A 13,305-nucleotide genomic window follows, 5' to 3' on the forward strand; every position below is an offset into this window, starting at 1 on the left:
TCGACAGAAACATTCCTGCCTTAGCTGAAACCCAGATGGAAAGCTGCCCGCCTCAATTGCGGAAAATGGTTTATGTTGCTGCTTTACTGGAGTATGTTGCTGAGGTTGCAGCAGAGTGAATCTTACTGATGTCTTGAAGTGTAATTAACTCTGTTGTTCGATGTAAATATTTGAATACTGCTCATTTGGTCTCTACAGGGCCCTGTTTAAAACTATTTTTGCCAAAGAGCTCAAAGGCCAGTAGGAATGTGTGTGCATTAATAAACTTCTCTTTGTCCTGGACTTGGTCCAGAGCTTATAGAGGGCACATAGGATGAGATCTTCCCATCTCATGTATTTACAGTAGAGCTCAGAGTGCTTGATCAAGGCTTCATTGTGCTGTCATTGTGGCCAGGGTTTAGTTTAGATATGAAACTGCGGGACGTGGACACAACTGTCAAAGGGACTCAGGGTACTGGAAGGGCTGGGGAAGAAAAAAAGAATAGAATTCATGAGAAAAATAGTGAACTCTGTTATCCTTTTATGTTACATAAAAATGATAGCTTTTTTAAGGTGTAGAGCTTCCATTTTTGGTCCCAAGCATTAGCTTAAATGCTCAGAATGATGCTTAAAAGGTCAAAACAATACTCTCAGGGAAATGAAGTTATATTTCCTTGCAATCATTATATTTTTGGGGAGAAAAAAAAATGGATTCTGCAAAAAGTTTTGTCAGTTTTAAAAAAATAAAATCCTTATTTCTGAGATCTGAAATACTTCTTTCAAAAACAGAGTGTTCTTCCTTAGTGAAATGTCAAATTGCTTCTGAGATATTACTTGTTATATTCTCTGTGTCTGGACTCCCCAGAATGCCTGTTTTTGTGCTGTTTCTTATTTCTGAAGACTCTGGTCCTGTAAGCTTAAGCAAGAAAACCTGTGGCAGGGTAAGAATGCAGCCATTCAGCAGCAGATGCTGAGCTTCTATGGGCCTAGTCTACATCTCCCTTTAGATCCACAGTGTTTCCAAATGAAAACATCTCTTCTGCCAAAGGGGATTTTTTTGTTTGTTGGCATTTTGAATTTTCACCAGAAATGCCTTTCTGTTTATCTCTTATAAGCTGTGTTTCTGAGCAGCTCTCCTCAGTTTCTGCAACAGTGAGGATGAGCAGGATTCTGCAGTAATTGCACAGCAGGGGAAGTAGCATTGCTCAAACAGTGCTGGAAAATGAGGATCAAATTTCATTTCATTCCTGCCTTGCTCTGGTGATGTTCTTGGTAATTCCATTATCCTGTGTTAATTTCTGCCCTGCTGTAAAATATGCTATAATAGTGACACTTATCTCCTATGGATGTTACCCATTTTATTATTTTCTGTACTTTGAGATCCTTGAATCTTAAATCACTGATTGTTCCTGTTAATGGGATTGTCCAGCTTGGTCTTCAGATCGCTGTCGAAACTGCAGACAAAGATAAGCAGCACTTTGGAGATGTTGCTTTGAAATTGCTTATGAATTAACTTTTTGTTCTCTGAAGATGTAAATAAACACCAGGATCAAAGTGGAGTGTTGGAGAGATGGTAACGCTTTTGCTGTAGCTCCTGGTCCTGAATCCCTGGCTTTTTCTGAAGTGGCATCCATAGGAAATTGTTTTCTCAGCCTGGTTCCTGCTGTCTGTGTGGATGATGTTCACCATGAAGATGTGATTTTTTTTTTCTTTTTTCTTTATTGCCCTGCAGAAGTCAAGGGAGCAGAACAGGCTGGGGAAGGTGGCAGGAGCTGCAGCAGAGCAGCAGTGCAGCTGCTCTCCCTCTCCAGGGAATGCACTGTTCAGGTGTTGGTCGGTGCTGCACCTGCCTCGGAGCTTGTGTGGGTAGCTACTGAAGAGTAGCTACATGGAAATTTCCCACTCAAAGCATATTTAAAAAAAAAAAAAAGGCCAGAAATTGGAAAAGATGGCAGAGGGAGTCTTTGTTGATAGAATGGTGGCTATTTGGTGCAGTAGTAAACATCTCTGCTATCTCATTTTAAGGTGGATCCCAGGTATACCACGTGCTCTTGAGTTGCATAACAATACACCTCAACTCATTAATGATTTGTTTTTTTAAGCTATCCTCCTTTCTACATAATACCTCTGGTGTGAGATAACTTTCTGCCAGAACTTTGAGGACAGATTTATTGAAGACTTGAAGACTGAGGCCTTAAACACACACCTGGGGTGGTGCCTATTTTCTTTAATCTTGTTTGTCTGGAGATGATGGGGGTGGGGGTAGATTTGAGTTTGGATTTTATTTTGTTTGATTTTTTTTTTTTTAAAAGTAAGATCTCCAAAATAGCAGTAGATGCATACTCCTAAAACAAAAACAAAATAATAAACAGAGGTACTGTCCAGGATTAGAACTTCAGCTGGCATAAATTAATTATTAATAAATTAATAAAACAACAAATTAATAAGTAATACTTATTAATAAGTATGGATCTTCCTTTTGAATAGAAATGCATCATTGCTTTTAGCATGTGTATCATACCTTGCTGCTTAGGGAATTGTAGGCAGAGAACTGAGGCACAGGGAGACGAGGTAATCTTTGTGAAGTTTATTTTATGTCTCATTTCACAACATTCACAGCAAAGTAGATATCAACCAAAAACATTTTGCATATTAGGACAGAACAGTCCATCTGCCTTTCTTCCAACACAGCCCTCACTCTACTGCTCTTGGCCTTCTCCTCATCTTGTACATAATTATCTTTCAAAGCCTACAAAATGCAAGAATTTACCTGGTGCTTTCAGTGCTACGTGTTCCTTGTGATATTGGTGTAAATGGGTTAGGTTTTTCATATCATTATTTTCTGTCAGCTTCCTGTGCCTCATGTCTGTTTCCAGCTTTAGGGGAGGGAGCAATCACAGCTGCCTTTAGGTAATCTGGCTGGGAGGTGCTACGTGATTGAGGAAGGCAGCTTCTGGCAAAGCTGGGGCTGTGGCAGCTGGCCAAGGTCATTTCTTAATGCAGTGCTGCTTTTAAATTTAAAATTCCTCCTGCTCTGGTGGCTGTATGAGCACCAGGCTGACCCTGGAGGAAGCAGCCAGAACTCAGCAGTGCTGGGGGAAGGCCTGGAGTGCTGGCACGCGCTGGGGACACCTTGAGCCGTTCACTGCACTCTTGACTCTTATTCCAATCTTCTTTTCTTTTCTGTTTTTATCTCTATTATGTGACCTGCAAACATTTGGAATTGATACACTCATATAGTCTTTATAGAGAACCTTTCCTGTGACTGAAACTTGGGAACTAATTCATTGCCATGGAAGGAGAAATAATACTGAAGTTGTGTAGGGAGTGGTGCAGTGGGTGGGTGGTAGTGGAACTGTTCAGCTCCAAATATTGCCCCTTTCATCCCTGCCTGATATGGGGTAACACAAAACCCAAAATTGCCTTAATCCATCAAGAGCTGTACTCTTGAGCACAGTGGTCACTTTTTTGACAGTGGAAATCTGTCCATTTTCCGCCCAGTCTGCGCATTTTCTACTGAAAATGAAATAACACAAAGACGTTGGTGAATGTGTGCAGCTGCAGAGGTGGGATCTGCACATCGCTGTCTGAGGAGCTCAAGGGAAAGCTATTTGGTACTGAGTGTTGCTTTTCTATGGGCTAATAAAATAGGGTATTCAGGACTCTCTGCAACTTGCAGTGTGATTTGATTCTGAATTGCATGGAAGTCCGTCTGTACCACCCCAGCAATCTGCCAGGATATTAAAGTAAATTTAAATTTAATGTATTTTTAAGCTCCTTTGCTCAGCTAAATGATGCAAAGGGCCTGTTTTGAATTTTCAGCTCTATGAGGTGGTAATTTTTCCTTTTCTTATGAAATTGCATTTTCTGAATCTGCATGAAAAATGGCAGAGGAGCTGCACACAGATCAGCTTGTGCTGGCAAACTATTTTTCCTCTCAAATAACATTTTCTAGTCTACTTCTGCAAGGATGTGAATCTTTTTTCAATCTTACTGGTCTGACAGCAGCTTCATCAGTGTTAAGTCTTAATCTGTGTTTTTGGCTGGTGAAAACTTGTTCCTTGCTTTGATTAAGGGAGTGTTGCCATTTTCTTTTTGACATGCACTTACTATCATGTCAAGAAAATGGAAACCCACTGATGTCTGTGCCCTGTGGTTAAGGGCTCTGCAGTTACGATTCACCCATTCATAAGCAGAGAACTCAGGGAGGTCGCGGAGCCTCGCGAGCTCCTGGCATCCTGCTTGTTCTCAAGTGTGCTCTGACCCAGCTGCTGGTGGTGCAGAGCTGATGGGTCTTATCCTCTGAGATGAATTTTTTCATCCTGTATTTCGCACCTATAGTTTCAATACTTTGAGACATGCTTTGGAGAGAGATTTCTGAGGAGTACTTAGGATGACCAGTTAGCTGATGTTCCTGTTTGCTGTCTGAGCTCTGCTTCACATAATGCAAATGGTACTCTCCATCTTCTCAGGGAGATGAAACATTTATTTCAAATAACCTGAACTCATGTTCCAGGTTATCCCTCTATTCAGGCTAAACTCCACCTTCTTACTTCCACCTCTTTCTAAATGATTTTGCAGTTACAAGTACGTATTGTTCACCCTCACATCCTGCTGTAAACTGCTGCAAAACTCACCTTCGTAGGAGGCTGCAGTTCAACTTTTTCAGGTACTGCATGGTTTTATAAAATGCTTTGGCTTGGTGCAGCTGTGTAAACTAGGATTTTTTGCCTCTGCATCTTAACAGAGTTTCTTTATTTATTGCTAATTCTGTGCACATTACATAAATATACTCTTGCTTTTAGTGAGATGTGGACTGTGGATTTCAAACTGACATAGTTTTTTCTTCTGGCACCTCAAAGTCCTGTAGTTTTGTAAACAACTCAGTTTCAGTCTGAACTTCTTTGTAAAGTGAAAATAAATGAAACCAGTTTCCCACCTGGTTTTGTTTATGATGTTTGTTGAAATTCCCAGGAGGTTGTACATAGCTGGTCAGAAATACACTATCAGGTGGTCCCAGCTTGTCGATTAAAATAGATTTTTAAATTTTTTTTTCTTCTTTGGGGTCATGAGGGGAAGAGAAAGCTGATGAGAAAGAGAAAGATTCACTGTGGCTGACAGGGTAGAGATTTACTTCTCTTCCATGACAGCTCACATTTTCCTCTGTGTTCTTCCAAGACTGTGTTCAAAGTTTTATTTTGGACTAATCAAGATTTGGTAGCTGGAGCAGAGCTCACCCATCATGTAAGATGCCAAATGCTTTCAAATTCATTGATCTCAGTGGAACATGAGGAAGCTCAGCCATCAGCACGAGTCTTTCAGTTCTTAAACATTTTCAGGCTTTCAAATGGGCTGTTAATCTTGGCTCTGGCAGAGCATCCAAGGACGTCAGCAGTGTGTGATATGTCCCATAAAGTGCAACTTCTAGGAATCCTTTTTTTTTTGTGTGGAGTGCGTCAGGGCTCAAATTCTGTTTGCATTTAGTCTAATAACATCTCAAAATGTGTTATTTAGAGCACATTTCAAAAAAAAGGTTTTGTTAGCATCCAGTCAGTGTCTGGGCAACTATGATTACCTTAAACGAAAATACAGCTGGACTCTCAGATGTAGGGGAATTCAGTACTCTTTATAGGGAATATTAATTTTGAAATAAACAAAATAAAAGCTTAGACCAAAATCTCCTGCTTTACAGTTTGTACCTTAATTTAGTCTGGTTTCATATAAAAACCAGCAGTCCTTGTCAGTATACCTGAATTTTAAAAAGTTTCAGTACATATATGTGAGAAGGTGGCAGGGACTTGAGTGTTCTTTACTTCCTCCTGTCTATTAAACCTGAGCAACAACAGAGCTTATGGATCCTGGGCAGTATCTGACCCTATAATAACAAAGGGGTGTGACAGGGCATGTCCACAAGGACATTGTTTTTCAAAGCAGCAGACTGCCGTGTCAAACTTCTAAGGGTTAAAATGACATGATAACAATGAGAATTGTGGTTTTCAGTGCACTGCACGTTCGCAGTCCACGTGAAACAAATTTGGCTGTTGTTGTGATGGGCTGCTTTGTAAGAAGTGTGGTTGCTCTGCAATTACTTATCTTCAGGCTTGTGCCAAGGATTAACCCATGGGTTAAGGCCAAAGGGCCCTGGTCTGTTGCCCATTAAAGTCAGCAAAGAGCCTTGCATCAGCTTCAGCAGCTCCTGGATCAGAGCTGAGATTCATGGTCTGAATGCAGCTCTTAGGCTGTCTTGGTGTTTCAGTGTGACCTGGAAGAATACCACTTTCTCTCACTTCACTTGACTTTGAGCAAAGCTGTTACTCTCTGTGCCTCACCAAAAAAAAAGGAGGCTTATAAAATCATTAGTATTTTGAAAGCACTCATCCTAGAGAGGGAGGGGGCTGTAGCAGCAGAGTGGTAAATCCTGCTGTATTGGAGCTGTCCAAATATTATTGCGTGTATTGAAAGAAAGCTCTTAACTGAAGGCTGGTGTTCAGAAGCCAGTCCAGTCCAGGAGTCATCAGAACATCACTGATCTTCTGCAGTAAACCTGGAATGTCAGTTGACTTAGTGTGCTTTCACACAAGCACAAGTGTTGAACTTCAGGTTTCTAGTTTAACTATTTGTGTTGCTCGAGAAACAGATTTGACTGTTTTATGGTGATTCTAATCCCTCTTTTAAAATGGTGCTGCATTTTCTTCAAGGTAGATCTAGAGTACAGAACTCTGGTAAGCTTTATTGAGATTTAAAGACAGATGCCTCATACTAGTCCCTGTAAAAGTCCACATTTATTAGCCACAGTGAAAACACAGTTTATCCTTTGTGCAGCTATACAATGCTATATGTATATAGATACCTATAACTGGAGCAATTAAAAGTTACATTGACTTGATTCAGAAACTGTTAAAGATGTGCAGATTTATTTTTTTTTTATCAGTTCCTGTTGGTCTTTTGTTCATGCCCTTCTCTGGTTAAGTCTTTTCAAGTTGTTCTATAGGAAGATTTTATTCACAATCGTTGCAATGTGGATTTTTGTTTCCGTTTTGCAGCTGCAAATTCAAAGCAGAAATTAATTGAAAAATACAGTAGGGTGATGTGAATTTCTGACTACAAAATATTTGTATCTTGTCATTTGAAGTCTGTGCAGAGCTGTATATCCTCCACAGAATGAAAGTAGAAAGCTTCAGGCTTTTTTGGCAAATTTTGGAATAATTTTCTTCTAGTCACTTTGGCATTTCAGGCTTGGAGCAGCTGCATTTGTAGCAGTTTCCACTGGTTAAGCTTCTAATGTTTTTAAAATTTGTATTATTGTATTGTGTTATTGTCAAAATCAGTGTTAAATGATCCAGTCCTGTTCTGCTCTAAACGATTTATACCTGCTTGTCAGAGAATATTCTAGAAGAGTTGTCTGTTTGGAGCAGCTTCATGTTAGTATGTTTGTTATGTACGGAAAGGAGGAAAGACCCTCCTTCCCTTTGAAATTTTACAGGCTTATTTCTGCAATTCTGCCTTGTGGCCAAATGCATTTTGGGTGTCAGCTGTTGCCTGCTGCAGATCGGGGATCTAAAGATCTCAGGATCTTTGGAGGAGGAGAACATCTGGCAAGGCCAGGTTATTTACTGGGAGCATTTCTTCGCAAAGCGAGATCATTCAATGCCAAAAAGGCTCTGTAGACAACTGCTTTAGTTCCTGCAACAGCATCAAATGTTCCCCAAACACCCTCTGGTGGCTTGTTTACCATTAAACTGGCTGTGTGTGCCCATGGGCATCCTGACTGAAATGCTCTGTCACTCCTTTCGGCTTTTGCATCACCAAATCATACTAGAAATCTGCTCAAGAGGGTCAGAATTCCTAAAAAAAGCCCTACTTAAACCCTTAAAAAACTCCACCAAAACAGCACTGCCAATGATATCTCAAATGAGAGAAATATTTGGCCTGCTGTGTATGGAAAGACCAATTCTTACATGTGCATGAAGAGGACAGGCTGCAGTACTGAGTGCTGCATTTAACCAGATGTTTTACCTGTGGTCTGTGCATGGAAACATTCAAGATGTGAGTAAGTTATCATTTTGCACTGGAACCACTTAAACTAGAAATTTCCAATGACAAAGTGAAGAATACTTCTTTTAAGTTGCAGCACAGTAATGGCAGTTAGGATTTATAAGGTCTGCCAAATTCAATAAGCTTGTGTTATAGCCTTTTAAAATTGTTATATCGAACACAGCTTATAAAGAGCCATCTTCCTTCTATTGTTTCATAATTTATTCAGTGTTTTCTTAACTGGCCCATCAGCAGAACAATAAAAACGCCACTGAGTAAACTTTGTTTAATGGTGACCAATTTTTGTCTATGTTACAATAATGTCTGTGGGAAGAAACAATTACCTGGTGATTTGCTGTCAAAGCGGTAAGTGCATTTTCTTTCCAGTTCATTTAGAAGGGACATCACTTTCAGGCTTTTCCTTGTTCTCTTTGTGGGGTTGTTTCCTCTTGTTCGCATTTGGGTTTTTTGCTATGCACACTAGGAAATACTGGATCAGCCCTGGATCCAGGATTCATAAACAGAGCCTCTGCTGTCCCTGGGCATTATCAGTACAGTTCAGACTTGTTGCTTGGATGTTTACTGAAATCCCCCAAAACAGAACAAACCCCCCATTGTCAGCTGCTAATGCTATTTTTCATTTGGATTTGCTGTATGAATCAACATCCATTGCTGTTTTAGTTGCTCTTCCATTTTTAGTTGCAGCACAGCGACCCAAAGACATAGTCTGGTCTGTTTTCATACCTGTCCAAGATGTTAGGGATGGAAGTGTTTGTGAGTTTTTTGGCTACTGCATGTTGCATTTAACTTTATTATAATAATGTAAGAAGGCAGTTAGAAATGTTCATTGTGGCCTGAAACTTCTCAAATGTGACACAGTTCTTCCCTTTATTGATTGCTAGTCAGTCCCTGGTGTGTTTGCTAGGATGGGAGTATTGCAAGGGGCTCTCAGAATCACTAGTGTAATCTGAAAATCACTTTGGAGAGGAGCAGCACATATAGAGACTGTCCAACATCACACACAGAGACTGTTTGTAAGAAAGAAGCTGAAGGTTCAGATACATTAACAGAAAGCAGTTCTCAGAGCTCTTTAGGAGGGCTTGTGTCTGGGTTTGGGGCAGCACCCACATTTGCCCCCAGCTTGTGGGTATCTGTAAGCAACATAAAGCTGCTTGATTTGTATCCCCCTGGTCCAAGATATGCTTTCTGTGCTGTTTGCAGAGCTTTCATCCTCAGAAATGCCTCTCAATTTCAATGCCCCTATTGTACATTGAAAGGATGAAAAGCTAAATTGACCCCAGGGATTCAAGGTGTTTCCAATCTGAAGATTAGGCTGCTAAACAGCCCTGGGTTATGAATAGCCTCAAATCTTTCCTTCAGGCTCTACAAGAGGAGTTAAGTTGTAATCAGTGTCATCTGCTCCATATATCACATTACTCTTCTTGGAGGCCAGAATTCTGGTTAGAAAAACCATATTTGGAATTCATAAATTGTCCTGTGCTCTTCTCCAGCACACTGGCCATTAACCACCATAGGATTAAACAGCTATCATTATTTAGGCAGCATCATGTTTATAACAAATTGCTTCCTCAGAGCCCACCTGCTGCTTTCTGTACTTCAAAAGCACAATAAGTTACATCTCAAAATTTGTGTTTTGGTAGATGATGGGAATTTAAATAAAGGGTTTAAAATTACCAGGCCTTAAATAGCTACCTAGAGAGGCAGTGTCTAGCATCTGGACTATTACTGAATTACTCTAGGCTGCTTAATCAGTTAAGGGAGCCCCTAAACTGAAAGGCTGGTGGGAGTGAAACCTGACACTATAAGGACAGCAATGTAAGAAAGTTTTGTGAGCAACTCCCAGAGGAGTGTGATGAGTAAGTACATCTTCAGGGAAAGAAACCCAAAGTTGTCTTGTAGGATAGAGAAGCACATTCCCTGCAGTGGTTTTCCTCTTGGCTTTGTTTTTTGATGGGTTTATTTTCTGTATGCAGTTTTTGAATGCCTCCAGACCAGATCTTTTGGTGCTATAAATCAATGTAGTTCTCTTGGTTTCGATAGGGTTATGTTTATTTACTCCAGCTGAGGATCTGCTCTGTGAGTCTATTCTCCTACTGCTGGAGTTAGCAAGTTCAAGCCCACATTTTGAATACTTCATTGCATGCACAAGAAATTAATCATAGCAATGATGTGTGCAAAGTATGTGTGAACATTTTTCCACAGGTGGTTCTCAAAATCCCTGCCTCTGCTATCCCCATTTGATGCTGACCCTGTCTCTTCTCTCAGTTGTGCACGTTTTACACTGGAGTAAGTCCACTGATTTCAATGGGTTTGCCCCTGGTTAACACCTGTCTGTGAAAGTAATGTTAAATCAGTACTCTAATGCCAAACCTTCTGTCTGCACATTAAGTTTTGCATCCCCAAGGGTCCTAGTTTTGGAGTTTTTATCCCTCTCCATTTAATGTAGTAATGAGTGGTGAGTGATAACTTCTGTCCAACACCTACTGAAGAAGAACATTTCACAGTGTCTTCTGTGGATATTGGCTCAAGCTCAGATTTCCTCAGGAGTAGTTTAGCATTGCCTGTCACTGACTTCGTCTGTCTCTGTATGGTGTCTTGTCCATCAGCTGGGACATGTTTGGCTTGGAGGGGAGAGGGGCTTGCTTAAATATTACTAATTCTTTTTTATGATGTCCTGAACCATCATGCTGACAAGACACAGGGAGTTGGTACATGGGAAAGCAAGGTCCCATCCATCCCTGTTGGCCTGAGGTTAGCAGGGACCATCTCAGCATCATCAGGGACCTGAGGAAAACCTGGCTGGGATCATCACACTGATCCCAGAGCACTGCACCTCAGTGTCAGTGCAAACTGGTTCTTAATTTTCTCTACCCTTTCATATTTCTCTTTAATTACCAGCATAGTACTTGGCAGCTCTGTTCTGCTTTTCCAAAACAGTGGCAGAGGTGTGAGGTGAGCAACTTTCCATTCCTTCCCATGGAGCATGTAAGTGGTTTCTCTGTGGCACTCAGAGCAACAGGTGCTTTCCTGCTGTAGAGTTTCTGTATTTCAGGAGGTGATAGGGTAGCCCACCTGTGGTCACTTGAATTCTGTGCACTCTTTTGTCCTCTCCTCAGTGCTCCATTCCTGCAGCTACTGAACAAGAATGTGCTCAGCCTGGAGACAGCCACTTGGAGCACCCATAGCCTCACCAGAGCATGCAGGATCACAGATCAGGCATTCAGCACAGATGGTCTCAGTTATGAAGGCACAACAGGGAGAGGACGAGTGAATGGCCATTATGTGGGTGTGTGAAAGAAAGGCAAAGAACCTCTGGGAGCACAGTGGAGCTTGGCCCTTCAAGGGGAGTGTATGAACAAGGGAGGGCTCTTCCTCCACCTGTCCTTGCATGACACAGGAGAGGGACCTTCAGGAAGTCTGGAGACCCTTTCCTGTGCTGTATTTTACTTCTGCTTTCTCTATAGCAAAGCCTAGGAAGGGTTACCTCATCTCATTTGCCAGCCCTAGCTCTGTGAGGTGCTGATTCCTGGACAGCTGCCTTTGGCTTTCAAGTAGAAGAGAAATCTCTGTTCAGATAAAATGAACCCTTATGGCCTGGCAGGTGGGAAGTCCCAAAGAAAAAAAACTGGAGCTGCCAAATAAATACTTTGCTTCCTTGAAATGCTCCATGCTGGAGTATTAGGTGCAGTTCTGTTACCTGAGGTATTTTAAGCTGACATGGCTAAATTTAAACTTTCCTGCTGTGCATTTGCATGTGTGCATGGATTAGCAGAGCATGCAGCGCATGTTTGCACACACAATTGCTCTGGCCAGCTGTTTGGGCCTGCACACTGGCAGCTATATTGATTGATTTAATTCCTCTGTTGGCTGCTGAATAATGTGTGCCAAATGCAGAACTTGGATCTGTTCTATGAAAATAATATAAACAAATGTAACGGCCCTATAAAAAGGACATTCTTCTCTTTTGGCTGGAGGGAGATTCATGCTCTGTATTTGTGCACTGGCCTGCGTGGTATCTTTCATTTTATTTTCTCTTCTGGTTTGGAATTGCTGGATCTGATAATGTGAATAAATAGGTTAACATTTTTATTCCATGTGGAGTAAAAAATGGTAAAGTCTTTAAGTCAAAGAGATATGACATGTTATTTGTAAGGATGAGAAACAGTGTACATATGGTTTGTAGTTTGTCTTCTCCATTCCATCAGTGACAGGAGTAATATGAACCGAAATCTCTGTGGTTAGTGAGACCTCCATTTAGCCTCTGATTCCTTTGAAGTAGCAACATGCACACCTAATAAAAAAATTAAAATAAATACTTCAGCTATATTAGATTATTATTTTGAAGATTTGTGTATGCAAGGATTGATAGTTCCATCTTTATGCAATCAGTCACTTCTTTCCTGTTACAGCAAAGATAAACTGCATTTTCTGAAATCCTATTTGCTGTGTATCATAACTGGGGGAGGTCTGTACTTTTCCTTTCTTTTTACTAAAGCCCTTATGATTGTGCTTAAGAAGAATCCTAACACCACTGTGTAAATAGCTTTTTCTTCCTCTCTTGGGTAAATGCTCTTCCTGCCATCTCACTGCCACCTCAGTCATCTGGTTTTGAAATTTCCTAGTCCTGGCTATGGGACTGCAGCTGCAGTTTGTAGAGCTCAATTGAATTCTCTTTTGCAGTTTTCCCCTAAGAACCACATTGTGTATTTGTTCCAGCTGTCTGACACCTCTGTAAAGAGACAAGCTTTGTTTCCTCCAAACAAAGCTGTTTGAAACTGTGTAAGAGGTATTTGGTAGTGAAGTTACAGACGTCTTAATATTATGTAAAAATGTGCTTGTATCATATGTAACGTGTGAGAGCAGCCCTGCCCTCCCGTGGGTAGAAGGAGAACTCATCTGTGTGCGCAGTCCCAGCTCTGCTGGTGCTGGGAATGTTGTTTTCAGTCAAGAGTCTGCTTTATGGGGCAGAAGAATCTGAATCCTGGTTTTCTCTGATGTTAAACACTTCTTCACTGCAGCACAAAACCTCAGGACAACCTTATGGTTTGCTGGAGCTTTTTCCTTTCCTGAGTCTTGCTTCCAGTTTCTTTTTTTCCCCTTCCCTGTGTCCCCTGATGAGGGACACAGTGCCTGGTGCCATCCAAGTCAGCCTTTCCTTCTGGGGAGCAGTTTCTCAGAGCTGGTGGGATACTGAACAGTGTTTGGAAGAGCTGATGTTGCAACCTGTGGATGTGTGTCACTGTTCAGGTGTGCTGAATTTGCAGTGATATG

At 41.1% G+C, this 13,305-nt stretch overlaps 1 protein-coding gene across 1 annotated transcript in view; it reads left to right on the forward strand.

The window, feature by feature from the left end:
• The window catches only part of LOC131586022 (sterile alpha motif domain-containing protein 9-like), a 248,996-nt gene extending 244,298 nt beyond the window's left edge, over positions 1-4,698 (forward strand). The window contains exon 5 of the transcript XR_009279078.1: positions 4,688-4,698. The gene's annotated coding sequence lies outside the window, so the exon portion shown is untranslated. The remainder of the gene's footprint in view (positions 1-4,687) is intronic.
• Positions 4,699-13,305: the final 8,607 nt, after the last annotated feature.

Source organism: Poecile atricapillus, chromosome 17 (genome assembly GCF_030490865.1).
Source record: "Poecile atricapillus isolate bPoeAtr1 chromosome 17, bPoeAtr1.hap1, whole genome shotgun sequence".
In the NCBI taxonomy this organism is placed as follows: domain Eukaryota; kingdom Metazoa; phylum Chordata; class Aves; order Passeriformes; family Paridae; genus Poecile; species Poecile atricapillus.